At 39.3% G+C, this 14,057-nt stretch overlaps 1 protein-coding gene across 1 annotated transcript in view; it reads left to right on the top strand.

Annotated features, from left to right (window-relative positions):
• The window catches only part of MACROD2 (MACRO domain containing 2), an 896,045-nt gene that overhangs the window by 620,314 nt on the left and 261,674 nt on the right, over nt 1–14,057 (top strand). The gene's annotated exons all lie outside the window — the stretch shown is intronic.

Raw genomic sequence — 14,057 nt, 5'->3', positions numbered from 1 at the left:
TTCCCTCGGCCACCCTGTGTCCAGGAGTCACGGCCTCCCCAGGTCTGTCAGTCTGCCTGCTTGCTAATATATTTCAATCCCAGGGAGCGTGGCTGGGAAAAAAACCCAGGTTGAAGCTGTTGAAGCCAACCCATCCCACTAGATTCTGACAAAAACAAAGGATGTTCACACAAACATTTCAGCCAGCAGGTCTGAGTGTGGAGTTAACTCCTGGGGGACAGAGATGAGCTGCTTGCAGCAGTAGCATCTCCATTTGTTAAAACTGGATATAGAAGGTGATGTTTTTCCACACTCTGAATTTGCTTTGTTAAAATTAGTGTGTGGGCTTTTTTCATTTGTTTACTGAATTTTCAAAAGTACTTCAATCCTTTTGAATCATCAGTTATTTTCAGTGTGTAGCTGCTGGTATTATCCCAGTCTTACATACACAGAACAATGAGAAAGGTATATGTGGAATCTGATGGGAACTGATAGGATACAAGATCCATATTAAAATTTCAGCACAAGAAATGTCCCAGAAGCTCACACATTCATTGTTTCCTCCTTTGACTTAGCTCTATTATTGCATGCTAGCTCTTTCTTCCAATAGTGTTCTAAGCAGTTTTGAAACTGTTTGCAAAAGCTAGTCTGACTGCTATCCTTAGCATTTTTTTTCCTCCTTCCTGCTCTTTCAATCTGTATAGAAATTTTTTTTCCCAAATTCCTATTGGAGAGGCGGTTTCTTAATTTGAGTTCATTTCCCTTCTTTTGGTGTTTGCGTGGATTCAGATAACTTGAAGCAATTAGTCTTTCTGTTCAAATTCATTTGTGTCTTAGAGGTTTAACTGTAATGTCCTTTTTGCCAAGGAATACAAATCCTCCTTCTTTGACCCTTCTAAATTTTGGAGATCCTTCTTTCATTTGGATGTCCACCACTTTTTTTTCCTCTGTTCCTAGAATACTTTTAAGTTAAATACTGAGTGCTGGATGTGTGGTAGTTTTAACAGGGCTTGATTAGTATCTGTTACAGTGTTAGTATAATTTATTTTTATTTATTCTTAACTATTTTAGCTAGTGACTGCACCTTTATTTGGTTTTTTAAATAATTGAAAGTAGTAATGTTCAGACTTTGTGGCATAGCCCTACAATCTTTCAGTCCATTATTCTTTTCCTGTCTCCAGGTAGTTACTGTAAGTTCAGTAGCTTTTATTTGCATAAGCATCAAGCTGCATGAGATTATTTTGCAAAGCTCATATATAAATATGTATAATTCAAATAGGCATAGACATTGATCTCATTGGTTTTGACTCATTAGTACTGTGAGTTTTCTTGCTTTGTTGTGGAGGTCCTTTCTTTAGCAGTTGATTTATAAAAATCAACCTTGTTTCTTATAGAATGACAGTCTGTTAGTTTTGTAAATCTAACTAGAAAAATCTAGCTAGAATTGCTTCTCCCCCACTCCCTCCCCAAAATACTTCTTTGATTGTTTTCAAACAAACTCTTATGCTGGTTTCAACAGCATAAGAACACTCATGCCTTAATTTTACATTCCCTGCCTTTTTTATACTTTTTCTGCATGTTATTGTGACTTCATTTTGCAGACTTTCAAATTGTGTGTTTCAGTGAAAGAAAAGTAGACTAGTTAGAATATTTTATGACAGAGAAATCTGTAGTAGTGTGGTGGCTTGATCTTGGCTGCCAGACCACTCAGCCACTCTCTTACTCCTCCTCCTCAGCAGGACGGGGGGTGGAAATAAGATGAAAAAGCTTGTGGATCGAGATAAAGACAGGGAGATCGCTTGCCAAATTCCATAATGGGCAAAACAAACTTGACTTGGGGAAAATTAATTTATTGCCAGTTAAAATAGGTTTGGATAGTGAGAGACAAAGGCCTTCCTTGCATCCCCTCTTTCCCAGGCTCAATGTCACCCCCAAATCCCCTACCCCCTCCTGCAGGAGGAGCTCGCGGGCTGTTTCTCACATTTTCTTTTTTTTTCTCTCCTCACCCCCGAGCCCTGTTTTTCCCTATCTAAAACCAGCTTACCTCAAGGCACCACGGGCATTGCGGAGGGTCTGGGCTGTGCCCTGCGGTGGGGCTGCTAGAGCCAGCCAGAACCGGCTGGATCTGGCTGCACCTGGCACGGGGCAGCCCCGGCCTCTCCTCACGGTGGCCCCGCAGCCCCCTTGCTGCCAGCGCCTTGACGTCTGCACACAATACAGGAGCAAAATCTTAGCCAGAGACCAGGAAATATTACGAAGTTTTAATTTAGACACGTTCTTTGCCGTCTGGTCTGCGATTGCTGCAGTGGGAGGAGGTGAGTTTGTGAAATCCCTTTTTCAGTTTTAAGGCATAGAGCCAGGAGAGGCTCTTTTCCCCCTCCGGGGGAAAGTCCTATGAGGAGAGCTGAGGTAAATCCTCTATAAATCTGCCCTAATTGCCCTAGCCAATCTAGATTTTGTCCCATACAGTGATAATTTTCCCTCCTCCATGCAGTTTTGGGGGTTTTTTTTACTGGTTTCTGTCCCCAGAGATGTGGGGAAGACTGAGCTGTGGAGGGAGGGTGGTGACTGCCTATCAATAATTCACTGAAATAATCCTGACCCTACTCAATGTTGCGGTGGTATTTTTCACAATCTGCAGACGTGCAGCTGCCGTGTTATTGCAAGCTATCTCAAATGTAATTGTATGTATAGAGAGGACCCTTTGATAAAATTAATGGAAATCACATTAGCTAAAGCTGCTGCATAAGCTCAACTCTAACACTTAATGTTTGGTTTTGATTATGCAAAAAGCTCTTTTGAACTGACCCACCTTCTTTTTGCATTTCTGCTAATTAAAGATCTTTTATTTTCCCTATTTTGTTTCAGTGCTTTATAATCAATGAGGTTTCTTTGTCCAATAAGTTTAAATGCTTCTCTGTACACCTGCTGCTTATCTACCTGGGATGTCGTGTTTCTGAGGATTAGTTGTGTTTGGCTGCGGCGTGGCATGTGGAGATCTGCCTCGGAAGTGTCATTTTCCCCAGGCATAGCGTGGGTCATCTCATGCTGAGCGTACACACAAGCTAAATTTAATAAGGTGCTGGAATAAACCACCCTTTTGCTGCCACATGTCTACGTTTACAAGGAAATTGAGGTGGGAGGTCAATTTTCACTTAAAGGCTCAGGTTGGAGATGCCTGTTTTTTTAAGTGGAGGGCTTTAAATCTCCTTTGTCTGACAGGTGGTAAGAAATTTACATTTAAATTGTCCAGATCAGCTTCTTACTTGTACTCGGTTGTTGGACAAAAAAAAATTCTTAGTCTTCCATATCCTTCACTGCTTGATCTAACCAACCATAGCATAAGCTCCTTCTTTTCAAATATGGGCATTGCTTCATCTGACTACAGTAATTGTCATTTGCACTGGCATTTCTCTTTCTCCGATATCAATTTGAATATTGTTCAAAATGACACGGAAAACATGTTTGTTGGGGTTTTTCCCCCCTGAAGAATGGCATCTTGCAAAATGAAATAATTTTCTTTTAAAGCTAGATTTACCAATGTTGGTCTAACTAGAAATGTTGATGTTTGTTACACCTTTCTAAATATTAGGAATTTGAATTACTTGCTAAAGTGGAACACATTTGCTTGTATAATGATTAAAAAAAAAAAGCCATGCTGACAACTTGTCAGAATACATGCTGAAAATGCTATTTGAAAAAGTGTTAATAAGATCTAAAGTTCATATGAAGACTAAATTGGATTTGAATTTGTGGGATTGGAAGTGCCATTAACTAGTTATTTAATTTCCTTTTTGACTGAAGTATACAAGACTCAGTAAATGCATAATTGTGAGTGAAATGCAAATTAGAGATATTAGCAGAAATCATATTTTTTAAAAATACTTGTTTGACAATTAATGCTGTGATCTTTTGGCACACTGAAGAACCTGATGACATCTGGGGTATTTTGTTGGTGAGTTACTGTTGTTGGGTTTAAAAGGCAACTGATGCTAGGGGCTGATTGTCAGTAATGAGAAGTGTTGCAATAAGGGGGTTCTAACTCAGGTATATATAATTAGCATGTGAGTGAATGAGTCCTTAAAAACAGAAAGAAGGTAGAAGAAGAGTCAATGTTTTCTAACAGATTATGATATTTTTGTATTTTACCCATTAATCATTTTTCTGTACTCTTTAGCATATGCGGACTTGCTAAGAGCATTGGAAGTATGAGATGCACAGTTGTAACCAGTCGGGTTTGCTGTAATCAGAGTTTTAAATTTCAAGTTCTTCTTATCCTTGCTTTAAACAAGTTCTCCCATTAATCCAATCCCTAAAACTCTTTCTAATCGTGTTCCTCCTTTTGTGTATATTGCTGTGATCTCGGGTAACACAACAAGCAAAAAGAGTTTTCAGTGCAGCGTTGGGAGGAAGTTTGAATAGCTGCTGGTGGCTTCCATGTAATTTTTGTTCACAAAGTTGCTGCAATACAGCCTGAAATGAAGTTAAATATCTACAGTAGATTTCTGGTTGCTGATATACATAGTAGCATAAAATCAAATAAGGTGCACTGTGACCCTTGCCGGACAAAAAGTAGGATAAGTGTTTTCAGATGGAGCTCACCTCTTGCCAGGCAAATGACTTCTACAGAAATGAAGCAGCATCTAGGCAATGAGGAAAAAATGCTTCCTCTTAAAAAATTAATGCATAAAATGTTGAGATAGTACAATGTTGTGTCAAGTCAAACATCCTGCACAAGCACTTGTTCTAGCAGTATTCACGTAGCGGGTGTTGGAAGTAGTATGAAGTGCCCTACTGTACAGTGAAGAACAGAAGCTGTTAAGCATCAAATATAAAATGCTCTCCCCTTTCTGATCCTCCAAAATGTACTGGCATTTTTGAACTCCAGATTATCTGGAAATATTTCAGTTTCGAGCTGTTGTACGTTTCCTGAATACAATAGCTGCTGGTCTGTGTGACCCTTTAGTATGGTTTATCATTGCCTGAGGCAAGAATGGAAAAAAAATCCACAGTGAATAATATACACAAACCAAGAATCAATAATGTATTTGTTAAAAAGAATCAACTAGATTAAATATGCCTCACACAGTATCTTGCTTTTTCACCCAACCTGCCCTATAACTTTTTTCCATATATGTCTTTTGGGGAAAAAAAAAAAAAAAATTTTTTTTTCCCCCCCCCCCCCCCTTTTTTTTTCTCACAAGGAGTAAGTATATGTCGTTTCAGCCGATTTTCTTTATGTGCTCTTAGGAAATCTTTGATTTCCCTTAGAGAGGAGATAAGAACTGCGCTTCAGTAGAAATAATGTCAGATTGTTTTGTTTGTTCTTGTACGTGTACGGCCTTCACCAACTACTCTGTTGGTTTTAGATAATCCAGCTAGGTCTTTGGGTTGCATCTGTCAGAGCAATTGAATGTGGTGGAAGTGATTTAAAGGATAGAGCTGGGCTGGCAATGCTGTCTGTTTTTTTAATGTGACTTTGTATTTTTGTCCATTGCCTATGTATGTTTTATTCCTCCAAAGTTTCTCAGACTTTTTATACCGTCATCTCCCTTTGTTTTGCTGTGGTAGCTTGTCTTCCCTCACGTCCCTTCTATACATGTGTATCCCCAAGTCCTTGTACTTGTAACTCGTGTCACAATGTGCTGCCTATTCTAGTCAAAATACTGAAAGCTCCAGCAAAGCCAACAGCCCTGATACTGTCTCTGCCAGTTTCAGCCCTTCTCCTCAAAACCCTGCACCTTATCTTGCAGCAAGAGGTCCTGTGTTCCCTGCCTCTCCTCCTCTTCCTCCACCCCAACCTGCTGCACTTCAGTATGCTTTCCCGGTTCCCACTGTCTGCACAAAGATCCTGTCAGTAAGAAGAGCGAGCCTCTCATAGCTATTTCTCCCCCTGGCCAGGCTGTAGTGGCAGATGTGTTAATAGGCATCAGGGACTCAGCAAGGAGAGGCACATTGAGAATATCTCAACTTCAGGCGAGCCTTCAATTAGAGCTTGCAATCAATTGCAAAATGCATTTCCATAGGGAAGAGGCTTTATGAGGTCCAGGATTGTTACTTTATTCCTATTGCTGAACAGCAGATCTCTGGATGCTTAGGCTTCCCTCAGAGCTTAGAAGCACTGTGTGTTAAGGAGGGCCTGGGATAGTGTCAGTAAAGGATAAGCATCACTGCATTGGACCACATTTTTTAGAAAAACTACAAGTTTCAAGTGGAATTCAGAGTGTTGGGGTGTGGGGAGGTTTGTTTGTTTTCTATCTCTTGCAGCATTAGCAAGGGACTTCAGGAAAGTAGGACTGATCCCCTACACATTGCTTTAGTTGAGAACAACAAAGCATTTTTATTTAAATCAGTGGGTAAAATAAATGTTTAACCTTGTTGGAATTGTAACTACAATGAAGCCAATACCCCATTGCTGTTCAATTCAGTGTATGATGGGACATTTCACAGTTGACTAGTGCTTTACACTTTGTTTCAAATTACTTTTGCCGTATTATGTTGCCACCCTAAAAAACCAACTTGCTTGCTATATATGGATAAGTAGAAGATGAAATACTCTGCATTAAGGAGCTCATGTACACTTTGAAACCTCTTTTCAATTAATGTTTCTCTGTAGAACACTCGTTTCTGGAATAGCAATTCTGGATATGGTGTAGAGTGTTTTAATAAGAATGATGTAGTTGAGGTCATGAACAGCTGTATACGTATGTCTAAATGGCTGTGTAATTTATGCAGACATGGCATATGCAGTCTCATAGGTAGATTTTATAATTGCAAAAACTACCTGTGTAAGTATATCTTTCACTTGCATTTGCATTGTATATGCTTTCTCTTACCATATGAGAATGCTAATTGCCAGAGTAGTGAGATCTTTTTTCCCTTTCAGTGTTGTAGTGGTATCTTTCTGCTGTTTCTCCTATTATGCTCAGCTTGAAGCCTTAATGTTCCACATGGGCATTAGAAATTCCCTGACAGACAGAACAGCTCCGTCACACAGCACAGTAAACAGCACAGCTATGAAGCAGCTTGCTTCCCAGACAGTCTCTGAGTATTGCTTGCTATATTTTTTTACAAGACCATTAGAGAACCCATTTATCCATGATGTGGTCTCCCTGCAAGCATACTCCCTATAAATACTGGAAAAAGAATGAAACCAAAATTTTGACTTATAAAAATCTACTGACTGCTGCAGAAAAGTGAAATTCATGCAAATGCGCAGCTCTCCTGCAGAATCGCAGTATAATTCCTTCTGCAACAAGGTACTGATAGGGTGCTCTATTCCTCTTCAGCAGTCTAACTGTAAATGCATTTTCAGTAAAACAACTTTTTTTTTTTTTCTTTCCTCCTAATGCTAATAAATATCAAACAGCTTGGTAAACTTGAAATCTACTTTTTCTGTAGTGGAATCCTAAGACTTATTAGTGCAAGCCTTTATCTGCTCACATGACCTAAATAATTACAGTATATGTCTGTATTCAGCTGACACTTTTAACACAATTATATGGCAGGTATTTTTCCGATTTTATCAATGTAATAGTATGTGAAGTGAAGCATGGTATGACATCATGTGTTTCAGAGAAACAGCAGTGACATGGTTTTTCCTGCATCTCAGCCACCTTCTTCTTTGTAACTGACCTCTTTGACTGCAGCCATAAGCCAAGTCCAGATTTGCAACTCGTACAGAAAAAGCGGCTGAGTTGTAGTTGATGAAGGTGGGTTGCCGTACTGATCAGAAAAAGAGACCACTGTCAGTCAGCACAGCAGTGAACGCACACTGGGCACCTTTTCTGACAAGCTGAGGCTGAGCCAGCCCTGTTGTCAAGAGAGTCAGTGCATCTTGGCCTGCAACTTGTCTTGGTTTTGCTGACTTGCATGAGATTTATAATGTGCCCTGGTGCCAGCATTGACCCTGGTTGACTTAACCAGGGATCACCCAGTGCACTTCTGTGGCTGAAGAAGGGCTCTCCGTCATTTCAGTACTCTACCTGCTTTGTGTCACTGTATCATAGCAGAGACATTCTGTTTCTTGCATTAGTTGTTAGATGCTTCTTTTGGGTTTCTTTATTAACCATATTCTACCAGCTGCCTCTTTATCATGTCAGCGGTTGAATGCAATTGGCAATCATTCTTCAGGAACTGTATGTATTTTTCTGTTGCTGCTGAATTTTTTCACTCAAGGAAAATGAAAAGGTATGTTCCTTGCTTGAGAGGAATTGAGATAGAATGATTCCTTCAGAAGAATTGTTTTCTTTATGCATTTTGAAAATCTCTCATTCTCCTTTGACATTTTATATGCATGCTAATTAATTAGCATAGTCTATGAAGGATACAGTGAATATCTGCAGCTTGCTTTCTTGGGGTAACTGGGGTAACAGAAAGGTTACTGGCTTTTCACAGTACTTAATTTCACTGTCTTTCTGAGAGTTACTGTTTGAGTGGACAGAAAATAAGGTTTTCTCTGGCTGAATGAGTTCAATAAGGCAAGGTAGGTTATTTAGTAGAAGATTCATAGCTCTTCTGTTTAGTCTTCAATTCAGCTGATCCAAATGAGGGCACTTCCTTTCCGGGTTGTGAGTGTCCACAACAATGATCAAGCTAGCAACTTGTCAGCTTGTTTATCCAATCACCACATGACCATGGTTATTAGAAAAAAAGAAAAAAAAAAAAGGGGGGGGGGGGGGGGGGCACCGGGGGGGGGGGGAAAAAAGCTCAAGGGTAGCAACAACCTAAGCTTGTTGGTAGAATACTACCATCTCTTCTTCCAAACACACCAGATTTACCATGGTAATGGGAATCAACCTAGTGAATTCATTTTGACTACTGAAATATATCTTTGACAAGATGATTATATGGGATCAGTAGCAAGATTATACTGCTAGGTTCACAGCTGAAGGACAAGTGAATGTATTGAGTTAACCCTACCTCAGGCATGCTGGGCTGTGCATCTCATTTGTTTGCTTTTATTGTCGTAAAGTGATATGGCTGAAGTGTGATGATTAGTGTGTTCTCAATAGCTAGCCTTAACCCACATGACCATAATGAATCGCAGTTATTCACGTCTGTTGTGATTCAGAAAGCATTTGTAGCACCAGTAATAATATTGGGGTTTAGAACATATATGGAATAAATGCTTAGTGCCTTTTTTCTTTTCTTCTTTTTTTTTTTTTTTTTTTTGTTTAATACACAAACCTGGGAAATGTCTTTATTTTCTACACCATCGGGTGCTGATGATTGCCACATAGCAAATACTTGATGCATGGTGGAAATACCCTGTCATACTGACTGCAGAGAGGGCCTTTGGTACACTTTCACAGTTTAAAAATGTGACTGTTGAGCTACTATTTGAAGAGCATCCTTTGTATGTTATTAAACATCATTGACAAATATATAAACTAAATAAATGGAAGTTATTACATTTTGACAGTCATGTTGATTAAACAATGGGACTCGGGTTTGAATTTTAGAACACAGGAACAGTCTGCAAAATGTTGCATCTTGATATACGCACAAACATGCCAGTGTAGATTTTTTTCTGAGAAAGTATGAGAAACACATAATGAGTATTTGTGTTGATGTGCATTTGGTTCTTTTCATGATTTGCTTCAAAGTGAAGCCATTAAAACTGGCAAATAAGAATATTAAGATTGTGATGAGCCTTTCAGAAACCTTAGGGAAGGGAGCATATTTTAAATGAATAAAAACCTGTCTATTACATAGGGTGTGGTAACAAAAAAAGATGCAGACCTTTTTTTACCAAGATGAGTTGATTTACAGAAAACATTGGGCATCTCGCTTAAACTGACAAATTATAACACCTCTGCAGCTACTGAAGTGATTTTCTGGATTGACATTTGCTTGTTTGTATTATAACCTAACTGATACAATCTGTTATCATTATCTTCAGCTATATCGTATTAAAGGTTGATTATTTAGTACTTATGTTTTGTTAATGGGCTTTTCATGGGGAGGTGGCATTACCTGCTTGTAAATTAGACATTTTTAATAAGATGCAACATTGGATTGAGCACAGTAAAAGAGACAGATAAAGCTACCAGTGTCTCCATACAATTTGGGAGCCCCTTAAATAGATTTCTGTTAATTTTATCTCACAAAATCCTTCTTGCGCTGTTATTCATTGAAGAACTTCTAGTATATATTTTTCAGATACTGCACAGACAAATTAGGCGTATGGTAACAGACACTCACAAAAGTGTGAATGTTTCTCTGCTAAATCCCCCACGCACAAAAGGCTGAGCATTTACACTAGAGTGTCTAACAACAGGGAATTCATTGCATATTTTCCATACATTGGTGAAACAGGGGAACTTATATTCTTACCAGTTGCTTTCCATGAATAAATACAAAATGTAAGGGGAATTTAAACCTGTATCTCTGCAGTTACTATCTTTCTCAGTCCTCCACGTTCTCCTCTTCTAAAATAGTACATTTATTTAATATCAAATATTTCAGAATAATTCTGCCAGATCTTATCATGTCTTCTCTGGAAAATTATGGCCACGATGACTGCGAGAACTTGCCCAGTGTACTGCTTGTTTCAGCAGCCATTTCTCAGGTTAGTGTTACAATTTCCAGGAATAAGGTGGTAAAGTCCTAGAAAGAGGTGTGGAAGCTCATAAGTTTGAAGACCTTTTAAAGTTTTCATAGGCTGTCACTGTGGGTAGTATCTGTGCCAGGACATGCCAAAAGCAGTAGAGTTCAGATGAGGTATATTTTCTGTGATGGTAGTAGGATGGAGTTTTTGTAGTGGGGAGTATGAAGGCATAGTCATTCATGTTAGGGAGTGAATGTAGTAGTGTATACATCTATTAGCAACACACAAAGAGGAGGAGAGGAAGTTTCAAAGTTTGGCTGTGGCTTGGCTGATGCTGGTACCCAAGTCAGTGTTAAAGCTGGCAGTGACTTTTCTAAAGGTGTATACAAAGGCAGCTGTCCTGTCTAGAGTGACAGTTTAGCTGTGAAGCAACTGGACAAAGACGTGAGAGTTTTCATAACAGTTTCTAAGCAAATTACAAAGATTTTGGAGTATCAAGTGTTTCTGGAGACACAGATGCAATACAGCCTTTTCCCATATGGTCAGAGGGACAGGCACGTGGAGATGGTCAACACTGACATACTTCCAGAGTCGGTAGTGTTGAACAAGCAGAGCAAAGCTCAGCCCAGGCCATGTATGCACATGGGATCTCTCCTTTATCTACCACGTCTTTCTGATCATGCAGGACTTTCTGCACACCCTCATTCCTACTGACTTGTCAGGCTTGCTCCCACTGTGGCATCAGCTGTAACAAATAAAACTGTACTTTAAAGGAGAGTTCCTGAACTGATTGGGGCACAAGAGGTGGTGGCTAGGATTTGCGGTACTTGAAGGGTTGGGAGTAGATCCTGGTAATAGATGGTCAGATGTGATTAGCGGGTACTGCAAAATGCAGAGGGCTGCAGTAAAATTCCCACTTGCTGAAGCAGCTCTTCAGGAACCAAAGGTAGCCTGCACCATTTTTGTGGTATAGCAGGATTTGTTGCCAAAATGTTGTCTGCCACTGGAGGATGTAGGAAGCCCAGTTCAAGTTAGAGGCCTGTGTGTATAGGTAGGTACACGCTTCACCCCACACCTATCCATGACATACAACCTGCCAACCCTTCTCTTTTCTCCAGCCAGATAAACCCAGTGAAGTCCTACGGAGGCACTGCTTGCCTGTACCTTATGGCTAACGCTTCTTTGCCTTTTTGTGCCCTTGTCCTTTTCAGTATTCTGGAGGAGCACTCACTGCAGTAACATGGGCCAGTGTCACTCTTATTACTTTACCTGTTTTATCTTTTGTGAAATTGAGCCTTTAGCCAGAATTGCCTGAGCTGCTGCTCCAGCAGTTGGTTAACTGTGAGGCTCCTCGAGCTCATTTCTCTCAAGTAATTTGATTCCCACGTGCTCACTGAGATTGCTTTTTTGCTGAAAGGAAAGTAGGGAAGGGGGATGGGTGCATGTATGGGAGCAGACCAGAAATACTATGGCAGACAAATGTAGTTTAGAGATAAAAACAAGACAAAAACGTGTTTAAAAAGATCCCATCTCACTTTATCTCCCTTTAACCCAGTCCTGTAAACCAAAATGTTTTTCTGTTTGAGAATCAGAAACACAGGGTCTTTTGTGCTGGTGTAGGGTATGGAACAGGAGACTAAATTCCATCCTGCTTCTGCATAAAGCCAATAAGGTAATCCTTTCATTAAAATTACCAAAAATGTGTGTAAAATACAAATTAGGTTTTGAGGGGGAGATAAGATGTCATAAAAGACTTCCATAGATTTCAAGATATTTTCTGAAATCATACACAGAATTAAAGGCTTTTTATTTTGGTTGCTGAACTATTTCCTTTACATTGTGGTTACTTAGGAGTAATTGAACACCAGTTTTCTAGATAAGCTTCTATTTAAGATGGTTAGTATGACAGCAGTTTTCTAAATAATGTACAATTTATGGAGAGATTCTATAAAATCATCGGGGCTTTATCACAGTTTTGGGCAAATACCCTGCTGCAAGGGAGTGAAAAACAAGCCTGAAAAGTTAATCTTGCTGGAGGGAGAATTGTTCTAAAAATAAACCATTCAGTACGTAAACAATGGTGTATCAGTTGTCTGAAATATGCATTTGTCCCTCTGCATGGCGTTCATTGTATGTCCAGGCAGATCTACCACACTCAGGGTACAGAATTTCTATGTTACAAAGTCCCATTTTGTTAGATAGAATATTACTAATTTGAGCAGACGGTCTGCTTAGAGGTCTGTTATTTTACATGATGAAAATGAGGCTGTTGGAAGTGCCTGCTTTGGGTTTTGTTAGTGCTCATTAGTTTGTGTCACAAGAAATATGCCTTGATGATATCAGCAGTGTTATTAAATGTCCTAAGAATATATTTTCCCAGCAGCAGTGGATGGTATTCACAGTAACACTTGTAGGATCTTAGCTAATTTTCCATCTTGGACCTGGAAAAAAAATTTCAAAAAATTTAAAAATATACTTTATTGAGAAATGTGTGTAAAGGAAACACATGCTGAATGTCAGTATTACCCCAAACATTGACTCTTTTACTTGCTAGTCTTGCTGGATAGTTGTCATCTATCTCTTCAAAACAGTACACATGCTGCTGGACAAAATCATGGCAGAGTCCAGGGAGTAATGTTTTGGGGATGTGACTCAGGGTGGAAGGATTTTGTTGGGTTTTTTTTTTCTAATCTAGCAGTGCACAAGTCCTGAAAAAGGGTTAAAGAAGATGCGAGTCTGGAGGATAACGTGCCAGGTCAAAAAGCTGGACACATCTACTAATTTTTGCAGTGTCTGCATTTCAGTTTATGGTGCAAGGGTGATGTATGATCTAAAAAAGGCTATATGTACACAGCTGTATGCCAAATTTCATGACTGTTTCTGTCTAGCCCCGTTGCTTCCTTGTATGCTGTGCCTGCAGCTCCACCTCTTCAAAGACTGTTCTATTAATCTAACCTACTGAGAGCTATTCGTACAGCTTATGGGTTTTTATTTTTAAATCCTCACAAAAATGATTTGCTGCCCTCAAGTTAGGAATTTAAAGGAAAATTAAATTAAGGCTGCCTAAGTAATGAAAGCTTCTTTAGATTTGATAGATAGAGACCATCAAAGCAAAAAGTCTGTATCCCTGGAAAGATTTCTGATATTGTTTAGTGCTGGGGGGAGTTACTATTGCTAGTATATCATGCAACATCAGGCTTTAAATTCATACGCTTATGCTTCATGAATTCCTTAATTTCCAAAGTTGTTCATTATGTTTTAGGTCATAAATTAAGAGATTTCTAACTCAACCATTTCTATCCTTATAAGGCCTATGGCACTGGGGTCATAGTGTTGTATAGTTTTGCTGACAGATGCATTAAAGAAAGCAAGCCTTAAGAAACGTCTGATTTTTTTCTTGCATGCCATGAAATGTAAGCCTAGTATTTGTTACTGTGATATATGCGATACATTGTTGCCTGCCTAGTATGACACATGTATAGCTCTCTATTGCTTCTATATTTCCTGAGCAGTGGAGCTTTCCCAA

This window comes from Haliaeetus leucocephalus, unplaced genomic scaffold (genome assembly GCF_000737465.1).
Source record: "Haliaeetus leucocephalus isolate CR32 unplaced genomic scaffold, Haliaeetus_leucocephalus-4.0 Scaffold450, whole genome shotgun sequence".
Classification (NCBI taxonomy): domain Eukaryota; kingdom Metazoa; phylum Chordata; class Aves; order Accipitriformes; family Accipitridae; genus Haliaeetus; species Haliaeetus leucocephalus.
Note: the sequence above shows the minus strand (reverse complement) of the source record. Positions and strands in the feature narration are given on the sequence as shown.